Here is a 13,882-nt window from a genome sequence, read left to right as displayed (position 1 = left end):
GTTATTTCATCATCAATTAAGCAAGTAAAAGGTCTGGAGTTGATTCCAGGTGTGGCATTCACATTTGGAAGCTGTTGCTGTGAACCCACAACATGCGGTCAAGTGAGCTCTCAATGCAAGTGAAACAGGGCATCCTTAGGCTGCAATAAAAAAGAAAATCCATCAGAAAGATAGCAGGAACATTAGGAGTGGCCAAATCAACAGTTTGGTACATTCTGAGAAAAAAAAACGCACTGGTGAGCTCTGCAACACAAAAAGGCCTGGACGTCCACGGAAGACAACAGTGGTGGATGATCGTAGGATCCTTTCTATGGTAAAGAAAAACCCCTTCACAACATCCAGCCAAGTGAAGAACACTCTCCAGGAGGTAGGCATATCATTATCCAAATCTACCATAAAGAGAATACTTCACGAGAGCAAATACCGAGGGTTCACCACAAGGTGCAAACCATTCATAAGCCTCAAGAATAGAAAGGCCAGATTAGACTTTGCAAACAATATCTAAAAAAGCCAGCCCAGTTCTGGAACAGCAGTCTTTGGACAGATGAAACTAAGATCAACCTGTACCAGAATGATAAGAAGAAAAAAGTATGGAGAAGCCTTGGAACGACTCATGATCCGAAGCATACCACATCATCTGTAAAACACAGTGAAGGCACTGTGATTGTGGGCATGCAAGGCTTGCAATGGCACTGGGTCACTAGTGTTTATTGATGATGTGACAGAAGACAGAAGCAGCTGGATGAATTCTAAAGTGTATAGGGATATATTGTCTGCTCAGATTCAGCCAAATTCAGCGAAGTTGATTGGACGGCGCTTCACTTTACAGATGGGCAATGACCCAAAATATACTGCGAAAGCAACCCAGGAGTTTAAGGCAAAGATGTGGAATATTCTGCAATGGCCGTGTCAATCACCTGATCTCAACCCGATCGAGCATGCATTTCACTTGCTGAAGACAAAACTTAAGGCAGAAAGACCCACGAACAAACAACAACTGAAGATAGCTGCAGTAAAGGCCTGGCAAAGCATCACAAAGAAGGAAACCCAGCGTTTGGTGATGTCCATGCGTTCCAGACTTCAAGCAGTCATTGCCTGCAAAGGATTCTCGACTAAGTATTAAAAATGAACATTTTATTTATGATTGTGTTAATTTGGCCAATTACATTTGAGCCCCTGAAATAAGGGGACTGTGTATGAAAATGGTTGCAATTCCTAAACGTTTCATACAATATTTTTGTTCAACCCCTTGAATTAAAGCTTAAAGTCTGCACTTCTATTGCATCTCGGTTGTTTCATTTCAAATCCATTGTGGTGGCGTACAGAGCCAGAATTATGTAAATTGTGTCAGTGTCCAAATAATTCCGGACCTAACTGTATATGGGACAAAGGTGGTAAACAACAGAATGGCTAGATTATTACAAAGCAACTCCATAAATCAATATGGAGTGCCCCCTATAAAATACCACAGTTTCCACATTGGAGGCTGCGCTCGTCCGTAGGATCTTCAAAAGTCTTTCAGAATCTTCTTTTCTCCCACAGCTCTTCCACTCTCCGGGGATCAGCCGGGACAACAGTCATCAGAAACAAAACAAAAACAAAAAAAAGTTGGAGCGCAGAGAAAAAGGAAGAAAGAGAGGGAGTTTTAAACAAAGGTTCACTTTATTATGCACTATACAATTTAAAACTTACAATCAATATAAAATACACATTATCAATTCCCTCCTTTTGTCATATTTTTGATACTATTGATATACTTTGTCGTACTGAACTAGTGATGCAGGTTTTGCGGGGGTAAGAGAGAAACATGAGTGCAGGACGCGGGGTGGGAGAAATATATGGTCACAGGAGTTCTTGTTTGTAGAGAGATGTATATCGGTGTGACTGGTATAGTGTCTTTCCTGTTTACCAGGTTGACTACTACTACCAAACCCATTACCAATTACCAATTTCTTAATTACTATTCACACTGCTCTCCTATGACTACTAGCGCATTGTGGCGGCTAAAAATTTCTGAGAATTGGTGGGGGCTAATTTCTACTGAAAGCGACTGCACAAACATCATGCTTGCACACATCTTGCATACAGCATTTATTCAGAACAGCAACACAGCAAAATGGCTGCTATCGTCAAAAGGGCTGACTTGTAATTCTTTACTTGGGGTTGACTCACAACCCTGGATGACCTGCCCACCTTCCCTATAGCCTCATATCCGATCCTCTGAGTCCCCTCTTATTCTTAAGAGACAGTCTTTTTAAAGAACAGTTAACCATTTCATAGTCCTGCTGGACCAAGAAAATTATCCAATTGTGCATAACTTCATTCCTTTCCGGCCATTATGTCGGCCCAGTTGATTTCTTCTTCGGTCTCTTCTTCTGGGGGACTGCCGGCATCTTCATCAACGAAAAGAGACATAGCGTTGGTGGGGATTGCAGCGCGCTTCTGGACCAAAGTTTTGCTGTACTTAACACATACATAGAGAGTAATGGGTAGGACAGACACACATACAAAAACATCCGCTAGCTTCGCTCCCGATAAAATAATCCAACCACCAAGTCCCAATCGATGCCATCCCTCATCTCTACCTTTAAACACTGGACTATTTTTCCCAAATAACATAACCTGGTCTAGTTGCTGGGTAATTCTCTATCTGTCCTTCTAACACAAAATCAATAACTTCCCTAGGGCAAACTCGTAGTTCTACACCCTTCGTAACCAATTTCTGATATATGGTTCTACAAATTTCTCATAACATATTGTCCTTTTCCCAAGGGGTTAAATGTAACTCTCGTGTTCCTGGGGTGCAACCTATTGGATAGTACATTGGTTTACATTGTACATAAAATGTGGGCTTTGTTTACCAGGATTCCATTGTGTGACAAAAGAGTGTGCATATATACTATACACAGAACAATAAAAACAAAATAAAAATTATTAAACAAAATATACCTTTTACTACCCTATCGTAAACCTAATAGAACATAAATTATAATTAAAATAACAAAACCTGTAAAGAAAAAAAGGTTATTAAAAAGTTCAAAATTCATGTGTTGAGGCCCGGATTTTGGCTGTGTCTTTAGGCTTTTCCACCTTGGCTATGGTGTAACTTGAAGCAACTGTGGGTGGTGCTGGGATAAGTTTCATGTGTGTAACATGGATCCAAAAGAGACCTCTGCCACTTTAATTTCTGTAATGGTGATGAGTAGTACTTTTAGTAGTAGTAGTAGTAGTGCCTTTTCATCTGGGATGAAGAACGTTCTTGCGTAGGAAATGCATGACCATTAACCCGTCTCTCGTAGGTGCACTTTCAACTTTGACTTGTGCCTAGAGAGACTCAAAAATATATTAGTCGCATACAATACTTACCAATTGTATTACTAAACAGTCACTGTGGTCTTGACTTTGGTACAATTTAAATTCATAAAACCTGGTGCCCCAGCTATTGCCAAACCAAAAGAAAACGGTTAAAATGATTTTGTATAGAACTCCACACTAATTACTTAATATAATTTCTTTGAAAAGTGCCAAAATAATTTCAGATTTCATTCATCCCGGGTACTAAGCCATCTAACTTCTGGGTCAGACAGCTATATAATAAACAGCAATAATGCCCCTCCTTTGTTCACATCTTATTAAATGTGAACAATATTACACAAAGGATAACAGCATTTAAAACATAACTAAATATAGTTGCTTGATCTGTAGCAAAACTAACCTGAAACCTTTGGGTTTAAAATTTACATTAAAAACCTGAAAACACTACTGAATATAAATATAATCTGCTATTGTTTTCTGACGGAAACCTTAAAAACACAAAATAACATCTGGTTTGCTGAGAAAACAACCTGTAACTTAAAAAAAATTATAGACACAGATTTAAAAACTTTTTTTTTTCCATCTCCAGGATTGCAACAAACTTGAGATAACTTTCTGGGCATCCTACCAAAACCTTGGAACAAGACAGATAATTAAAAAAAAAATTACTGGAGTTTAACATACACTGCACAACAATTTGGGACAACTTAAAAATGTAACTCCTTACATGGTCCGATACAGGATAAAATGTGACTGGTATTTAAAAACTAAAACTGGATTTTTTGTTCAACAGGAAATTATAGGCTTAATATATACTTTAAACAGTTTAAAGTTACTGGGTACACACGAAAAACAAAACAATAATAATACAAAATATAAACAAAAATTACCAAGACAAGATAATGCAAAACTGTTTGATCCTGCCTGCAAACTATATTAATAAAAATGTCCTTCTCTTTTATTATCATATCCTAAACTATAGTTAAACCTAATTTATAGCTACAGAGCTTCAGTTAACTTTCGTGTCCGAAATGTATCTCTGCACATTTTTTTTTTCAACTGGAGGAAGGGGGGCTGTCTGGGCTGCTATTCTGATTCTCTCTCTCCTTCTCCTTTCTTGAGATGGAAATAGAGAAGTTGGAAAAGGATGTCTTTCTGGTTTTATGAAATCTTCGTCTTGCCAGAACGAATAAATCCCCAAAATATACCAGTAACCGGGCTTAATTATAAAATGGTAAAGATCAAATGATTTTTTCCACATTTGCCCATTCCCTGTCCCCTTCTCAATAACCAGTCAAACTCTCCCTTGCCCAGTGTGGATTAGTTTGTGTTGTAGTGGGGGGTGTATACCTTTAAAAATTAAACTTCAACGTAAACAATTAATTATATTCTTAATTTAGAAACGCTTGCAAGTTCCTGGATAATAATTTTGTATACATGTAACTAGCGGACGTGTATCTGAAGAGAGGTCACATCGCCTGCCAACACGCTGAGTTGGAGCTAGCCGCAAAGCAAGCGAAAGATACCTTTTGAGGCCCGCCAATATTTATTTTTAAGTAAGTAGCTGGCAACGGTGGGGGAGAGCAGGACTGACCAGAGGGTCAACTGCGCAATGGTTGTTCTGTTTTTTTTATGCTTTCAGATCCGGTCCTGCTATTTCAAAGGATTTAAGTGCATTGGACTTTGGACATAATATCTCCATCATCAAGACTCTGGGACTTCATTCATCTTGTCAGGTCTAAATATCTGCGCCAAGGAATATCTGTTTTGTCCATTGTCTGTTTTTTTGTTATTTGTATATCTCTTGATACATGTAACTAGCCGACATTCATATTATTCAATGCACATAAAACTTTCACAAGGGTAGGATTCACTTAGACTATACAAACACACAGGGATTACTCAATCAACATTTTTACCATATTTATAAAATCTAATAAAACATTCTGGGGAAAAACTAATTTTCCTACCTTGAATTTACACATAAAACATATTTTCCACTGAGATTTACAATACTTGAGAAAACCTGAGATTCTCAATACCGGCAGGAAATTAGAAAAAAATAATCTACTAAAAATAAATTTAAAAAATCGATAGACTATAACTGGTTTCTCTGGTTCTCTTCTTAGGGACTGCACTGCAATTACTGGCAAAATGTCCTCTCTCTTTACAATTATAACACTTTCTGTCCTTTCTTTTCCTTTCCTTTGCTTTCTTAGCTTCCCCGCTCTTTTTTTTCATTCTCTACGACAGTAGCAATTTCTGACAATCTTTTATGCTTCCAACCAATACACATCCTCTACTCTCGTCCCAATTTCTGCATGTAAACCTTTCACAAAAGCCGCCACTATAAGTGGTCTTGCGCTCGTCTCTACTTCCTCAATACTTCCATACGCCTGTTTTATTTTCAATAATCTATCAGCAAATTCACTTGCTCTTTCCTCCTAATTCAACACTTTAACATCCAAAACCATCTCTGCCACTATTTTTGTTCCTTCAATCAACATTCCACACTCGTTCTGACAACATTCTCCTACAGTAGTTTTTTTGTTTTTTTTGAGCCCGTGTTTTGGTAGACGGACCTGTCTATGCCACAGTGTCAGTATCTGATTCATCCTCTGACTTTTCCCTGTCCCGTGAACGGTCCCTGGCAGGGGTTATTTCCTGCCTAGAGTCCGTCTTCTCCCCATCTGTACCGATTCGCCTGGCAGGCACATCAATAGGGAGGGGTCTAGGGAGCCTATTGCTTTGGGTTCCCCGTGAAGCCATAAGGACTTGTTATGGTAATTGTACCGGTGCCGTAGGGGCAGGGGAATTATGCATTTTGAGAGTTATGAAAAATTTCAGTTCGTAGCACTGCAAAGGTGCAATTTTGACACAGGCTTCAGCACATTCCTTATCAGTTTTAACACATTTCTTATTGTTATTGTTAGTCTTATACTGGTATTTTGTCTGACTTAGTTCCAGACAACATTTAACTTGTTAATACTCTATATTTTTTTAAAAATATTTTTGGTTCCCTTGGACCACGCTTGCTGTTGGCAGTCCCCATGGTACACAAAATACAAAACTTTTATCACTCTATCAGAAATATATAAGCAAGCAAGCACAGCACAGTAAATATATATGAGCAAAAACAGAGTAATTATGCACTCCATAAAGATACCCCACTTTTTTCCCCCCACTTTTCCAAAGTCACCTTAGAGTATTTCCAGATATACACTTATATCTAATTCCTTTGTCCCAGTCGGGGACTATAACCCCGACTAACTATATGAGTCCACAACCCATATGTTTATAACATAATGTTCCAGTATGCAGGTATAACTACTGCTGCGGCCGAGTTTATTCGAGCATTTGCCCGTTCTCGGCCGCAGCAGTAACCTGGCGCGCGCCGGAGGGTGCCGGGCGTGCGCCGAAGCAGCGGAAGAGCGCCCTCCGATCGGGGCGCTCTCCCTCCTGCTGCCGGGTCCGCCGGGTCCCCCGGAACCCCCTGCCGCCATCCCATAGATCACGGCACACCAGGGCTCCCTCGGGGAGCCCTGGGCATGCGCGCAGAGGGCGCAGGCACCCGATGAAGCGTGACCGCGCATCGGTGACGCGCAGCACGCCGAGGGAGTGGGGCTAGCAAGCCGGGGCATCCCCCGGCTTGCGGAACTAGCCCTGCTCGAATAAATCGTGTCGGTAGTGTATATTAGGGCTCTGGACAAGGAGACACCGGGAGGATAAAACAGATAAATAGTATCTTGTACTCACCCCACCGATGGCACCCCGTCCCCGCCTCTGACACCAAATGTAAATTTGTCCTATACTCCAACGTTAATATGGATCGTCCCCTTCAACTCGGAAGACCCTCTCGAGAGGCCAAGACCCTCTAGGGTGCTGAACAGGAAAAGAACGAGCGCTCGGAGGATGAAGTAAATGAGTCAGACACAGCTTTGTCAAACACTTCTCCTAGTTTATTAACAGTCACACTCAAGTTTTATAGCTGAGCGAGAGTGTATACGTTGCAAAGCTTATTTCCCATATTTTTACATTACGTTATTTATCTAAAAAGTTACAATAGTGAAGTCATATATTCTGACTTGAGACTTGAGAAATTGAAATGCTGAGATAGCACACACATTGAAATTACGTATGTGGCCAGACTTCCTTCTTTTACTACAGAAACTGCCATCTGACCACATTCTGGGCATTCGACCAACATATATGGGGCAAAGGTGGTAAACAACAGAATGGCTAGATTATTACAAAGCAACTCCATAAATCAATATGGAGTACCCCCTGTAAAATACACATTATCACTTTGTTTTATCTGGCTATTTGAACAAGCTGTTGAACATTGCATAGTTATGGTAACAACGTGATCTGTCCCTCTATTGGGTAATTGATATGAATGTCTCACTATTGACTGACAAACTAAAACATGCATCCACTGTTGTAAATGGGGAGTTTTTGTTGTGGTAGCCCTAAAGTAAGATCAGATAAGCCCCAAAGTATCCATATATTTAACTTTTACTTTGGTTAACTTCAACCATTCTTTTGTCTAAAATGATCTCATATAAAATCAAATTGCAAAGCACCAGGTGACATCTAAGATGCCTACACTTTGCTAAATTCATTATTAAAAGTTTTAGTTTTAATATATGTCCAGTGCAGAATGCATCTGCCCCTCCCAAACCTTACTCAATTACCTTAAATAAAGAAACAATATCATGTTAAAACGGTAGTAAAGACCACAGCGTTAAACTTTGTTATTAACACAGTACAGTACATGAAATGCATCCCCTGCTTCCCAGTCATGAAGTATAAATAGACATGACTATTATATAATCCCAAGCACAAAATTATATAACCACAACAAGCACATAACATTTAACCCCCAAACGCTATAACAACCATATTATTTTTTATATTAAGCAATACTATACATACAATAATAAAATGTAATATATATGTGTACCTGGGCTCCCTCCATACCTCCGGTGCGGGAGGGGGAGTTGCCAGACTACCGGGGTGCTGCCAGAGCTCCTAGCTGATCGGGAGGTGGGGGAGGCCATCTTAGCTGTCGCGCATGTGTAAAACGGCAGACGTGTATGCGCAGTAATAGCAGCATGGTGGCGTCCATCTTGGGTGGATGGAGTCACCGTATGGGACTACAAGTCCCAGGATCCTTTAGGGGGACAACCACATTACCTGGAGCCTTTTTGGCTCTGACGGCCATAGAAGGAAGAAAGGGATGGAGGGTTGCGCGAAGACAGCCGCCCACCAGTCTGACGGGGGATAAAAAGGAGACAGGTAGTGTCCAGGAAGAAGGGCTTCCCTGGACTAGGCCAGGCCCCAAGGCTCCAGTTAGCCCCCAACCCCTCCAAACAGTACAGTATATATACAGTAGATAGATAAAACAATAATGGTAGACAGCACACTTGAATCAAGGTAAATATGATATTGTTTGCAGGGTGCAAAAAGGAACAGCGAGAGGACCCCAGTTCCTCCCAAAACAATATATAAACACACTGAAATGTTCCAGCACTCACTGACTATTAGGAAAATGATAAAAAAATGGAATATGCCAAAATGTTAATTTTAATGAAAAAAGCGAAATCTACAATAAACCTGGAATTATGTCACGTCAGCAGGAAATACACAAAATAGACCCTAAGAATAGTGATGTAGGGAAACTATACAAGGGAAGGGATACCACAATGGGAAAAGAGGAGGGAACAACAAAATAAAGGGGTGGGGTGAGTGCGTGGGTAACAAGGGGGGCAACGTTTCGGGGTAAGAACACCTTCCTCAGGCCCGTTCCCTCAAGTCCAAAGGTGCAAAATGTACTTCCCTAGACCCTTATAACCCCACTATATAGAGCACAACCAGACACAAAATGCTATGAAATACAGTATTAGAGATAGAACAATGGTGCTCACAGTGCTGTATGTGTGCTTCTATGGAAAGGGAGAACACTGGGTATTAAGGCATCATAGATTATGTACTCAGTCCATAAAGATGGGGTGGGGGGCACCAGAAAACCCTGAAGGTTGGGGAAGCAGCCCTAGGGCAACCTCCTTCACCTCATTGGGATAGCCCCCCTCTCTTAGGTACTCACTCCTTGTTGGCCTCCAGAATCTCCCTTCCAATGCGTGCCGCCGTGTGGTTCAAATGCAGAGATATGGTTGTGTAGCGCACAGCATCAAAAACGAAGGCAGGTCTGGCGAAAACTTTCTTTATTTGAAGCAAGGCATAAAAAGAGGGATGCAGCCCTTCAACGCGTTTCGTGCAAAGCACTTTGTCAAGAACTTCTTGACAAAGTGCTTTGCACGAAACGCGTTGAAGGGCTGCATCCCTCTTTTTATGCCTTGCTTCAAATAAAGAAAGTTTTCGCCAGACCTGCCTTCGTTTTTGATGCTGTGCGCTACACAACCATATCTCTGCATATGAAATACAGTAGAATAAAGCAAAAGTTCAATGAGTCCAGATCCTAGTAGGAGAATACAATTCTCAAGAGATACAAAGTCCAACCGTAAAGTCCTTGGTCAGGGTCTGGATTATTCTCTCTCTCATTCACTCTCTCTCCTTCTCACTCTCTCTCACTCTCTCACTCTCTCACTCTCTCACTCTCTCACACTCTCACACTCTCACTTTCTCTCACTCTCTCTTTTTTTTGGACCATTTTTCCAAGTCAGTGAGTGCTGGAACATTTCAGTGTGTTTAAGTATTGTTTATAGGGACACTCCCCTTAGTACTCTTGCAGTAGTATTGCACCAGTGACCAGACGGCCACATGGTGCTTTGTGCCCTGAGTCCAGGCCAGGCCTATAGACATCACTGGAGACACTCTGCTTGAGCTCCTCCCGAGGTGGACCATCACCATAGCCAGTGATATTGAGCTGATTATATACAAACCCTATATTCTATCATCTATCTACAGTATTCCTAGCTCTGTACTAGCTATATTATTTGCCAGGATCCCATTCATTCAGCCAGTCACACTACCTCACTGTTTTTTGGCAGACCTGGCTAGGGTTCCTTTTGTATGCTAGAGTGCTGTATATTCTGGGTATTGGGGATTGTTTATACTGGCACATACTGTTACAGCAGCGACATTTAGGGTGCTTTGGTTCATCTGGACAGTGACTCACCATACTCAGTGGTCCAAACTGCAACATACATTAATAGAGGATATTTGCAGTCAACATTCATTGATCCACGAACCAAGATACCCTTCCCCCTGCTGTCACACGGTAGCAGTAAGCTGTTTAATTATTTCAGCATTACCATGTATTTATCTCCTACCTCTCACTGAGTACTGATCCTTTAGAGATCAACTCTGACAACAGAGTTGGTGTTTGGTCAGTACTGTTTACCACCTCATAGATAGATTGGTTATCATACACACCACCTACCTGAGAGACGCTGAACAGACTTTATACCCACCTGATCTGAGTCAGCCCTACCGTTGTTACTATGTATGTGAGCCTAGTATGTTATACCCACATTGTGGTTAGGGACTTATTAAAATGGTTATATTCATAGCCAGTGATATTGAGCTGATTATATACAAACCCTATATTCTATCATCTATCTACAGTATTCCTAGCTCTATACTAGCTATATTATTAGCCAGGATCCCATTCATTCGGCCAGTCACACTACCTCACTGTTTTTTGGCAGACCTGGCTAGGGTTCCTTTTGTTTGCTAGAGTGCTGTATATTCTGCGTATTAGGGATTGTTTATACTGGCACATACTGTTACAGCAGTGACATTTAGGGTGCTTTGGTTCATCTGGACAGTGACTCACCATACTCAGTTTTCCAAACGGCAACATACATTAATAGAGGATATTTGCAGTCAGCATTCATTGATCCAGAACACCACATTCAGTGTTCATATGAAGGATCATAACGTTTAATTCTTATTTTATCACCCATTATTTTAAAATTATTTGAATAAAGTGTATGTTTTAAAGTGTTCACCATACCACCTATGTGTTTTTATAGTGCCCTTACTAGGTTCTTTCTCTCCGGTCTGTTGTTACATCACCTGTAAGGCAAGAGGGGATTTTGCAGTCCCTGTGTCGTGAGATCACGGACGTGGCTCTGCTACTAGAAGCCTACACAATTCCCTGGTCATAGCCATGAAGGTACCCACCATGCACCATCACCACAGGAGGGGGTATCGCTACCTCATATTTGGGAGTGGGAATGTTCTGTGGACATTTGGTGGTTAGGTGCCCAGGGCACCCTCAGGACTTTGGGGGAACATTGGGCCACCACATTGTGTTGCTGTATCAGTTTGATTAATTGTGTGGGTATTGCATTGGGGCATTGTTATCAATATAGTTATTGATGTGTGTTCAGTAAATGCTCATTATATAGCTTGTGTGTGTATTCATTACTGTGATAGTTCCTGTGTGTGGTTATCCCGCCAATGCTGGTATCCCTCATAGGTGGAGGTGCTACACTAAAGGAGAAAGAGCTCACCCCAGGCTCCCAGTGATGAAGGCTTGGGCCTCCTGTGAGTAACAGGTAAAGTAGCATGCGTAGTTGCCCGCGTAGTTTACCTTAGGCATAGGGAAAGGGGGCTACATACAGTTAGGTCCGGAAATAATTGGACACTAATAAATATTTCGTTATTTCGGCGGTGTATCAAAGTAAGTTCAAGTTACAGTTAAATAATGAATATGGGCTTAAAGTGCAGTCTATCAGCTTTAATTTGAGGGTATTCACATCCAAATTGGAGGAAGGGTTTAGGAATTGCATCTCTTTAATATGTAGCCCCCTCTTTTTCAAGGGACCAAAAGTAATTGAACAATTGAATCAAAAGCTGTTTCATGGGCAGGTGTGGGCTATTCCTTAGTTATTTCATCATCAATTAAGCAGGTAAAAGGTCTGGAGTTGATTCCAGGTGTGGCATTCACATTTGGAAGCTGTTGCTGTGAACCCACAACATGCGGTCAAATGAGCTCTCAATGCAAGTGAAACAGGGCATCCTTAGGCTGAAATAAAAAAGAAAATCCATCAGAAAGATAGCAGGAACATTAGGAGTGGCCAAATCAACAGTTTGGTACATTCTGAGAAAAAAAGAACGCACTGGTGAGCTCTGCAACACAAAAAGGCCTGGACGTCCACGGAAGACAACAGTGGTGGATGATCGTAGGATCCTTTCTATGGTAAAGAAAAACCCCTTCACAACATCCAGCCAAGTGAAGAACACTCTCCAGGAGGTAGGCATATCATTATCCAAATCTACCATAAAGAGAAGACTTCACGAGAGCAAATACAGAGGGTTCACCACAAGGTACAAACAATTCATAAGCCTCAAGAATAGAAAGGCCAGATTAGACTTTGCAAACAATATCTAAAAACGCCAGCCCAGTTCTGGAACAGCATTCTTTGGAGAGATGAAACTAAGATCAACCTGTACCAGAATAATAATAAGAAAAAAGTATGGAGAAGCCTTGGAACGACTCATGATCCGAAGCATACCACATCATCTGTAAAACACAGTGGAGGCAGAATGATTGTGGGCATGCAAGGCTTCCAATGGCACTGGGTCACTAGTGTTTATTGATGATGTGACAGAAGACAGAAGCAGCCGGATGAATTCTGAAGTGTATAGGGATATATTGTCTGCTCAGATTCAGCCAAATTCAACGAAGTTGATTGGACGGCGCTTCACTTTACAGATGGACAATGACCCAAAACATACTGCAAAAGCAACCCAGGAGTTTTTTAAGGCAAAGATGTGGAATATTCTGCAATGGCCGAGTCAATCACCTGATCTCAACCCGATCGAGCATGCATTTCACTTGCTGAAGACAAAACTTAAGGCAGAAAGACCCACGAACAAACAACAACTGAAGATAGATGCAGTAAAGGCCTGGCAAAGCATCACAAAGATGGAAACCCAGCGTTTGGTGATGTCCATGCGTTCCAGACTTCAAGCAGTCATTGCCTGCAAAGGATTCTCGACTAAGTATTAAAAATGAACATTTTATTTATGATTGTGTTAATTTGTCCAATTACATTTGAGCCCCTGAAATAAGGGGACTGTGTATGAAAATGGTTGCAATTCCTAAACGTTTCATACAATATTTTTGTTCAACCCCTTTAATTAAAGCTGAAAGTCTGCACTTCTATTGCATCTCGGTTGTTTCATTTCAAATCCATTGTGGTGGCGTACAGAGCCAAAATTATGAAAATTGTGTCAGTGTCCAAATAATTCCGGACCTAACTGTATGTACTATTGACAATTGTACTAAAATTGAAAATAGCTGCACACCAATAAATAATAATTAAAAAAACATACAACTACCGGTGCTCCTGGTCCAGGAATCCCTGTGTATTATCCCAAGGGTAATCAATAAGGGAGGCAAGGCACTGCGGATTTTCATCAAGCTATTTATTGCCAAAGGATTGACGTTTCGACCTCAAGGGGTCTTTTTCAAAATGAATGGCATGCCATTCATTTTGAAAAAAACCTTTGAGGTCGAAACGTCAATCCTTTGGCAATAAATAGCTTGATCAAAAACCACAGTGCCTTGCCTCCTTTATTGACTACTGACAAT

This window comes from Ascaphus truei, chromosome 3 (genome assembly GCF_040206685.1).
Source record: "Ascaphus truei isolate aAscTru1 chromosome 3, aAscTru1.hap1, whole genome shotgun sequence".
Lineage (NCBI taxonomy): Eukaryota > Metazoa > Chordata > Amphibia > Anura > Ascaphidae > Ascaphus > Ascaphus truei.
The sequence above is the reverse complement of the archived record's forward strand: the minus strand, read 5'-3'. Positions refer to the sequence as shown.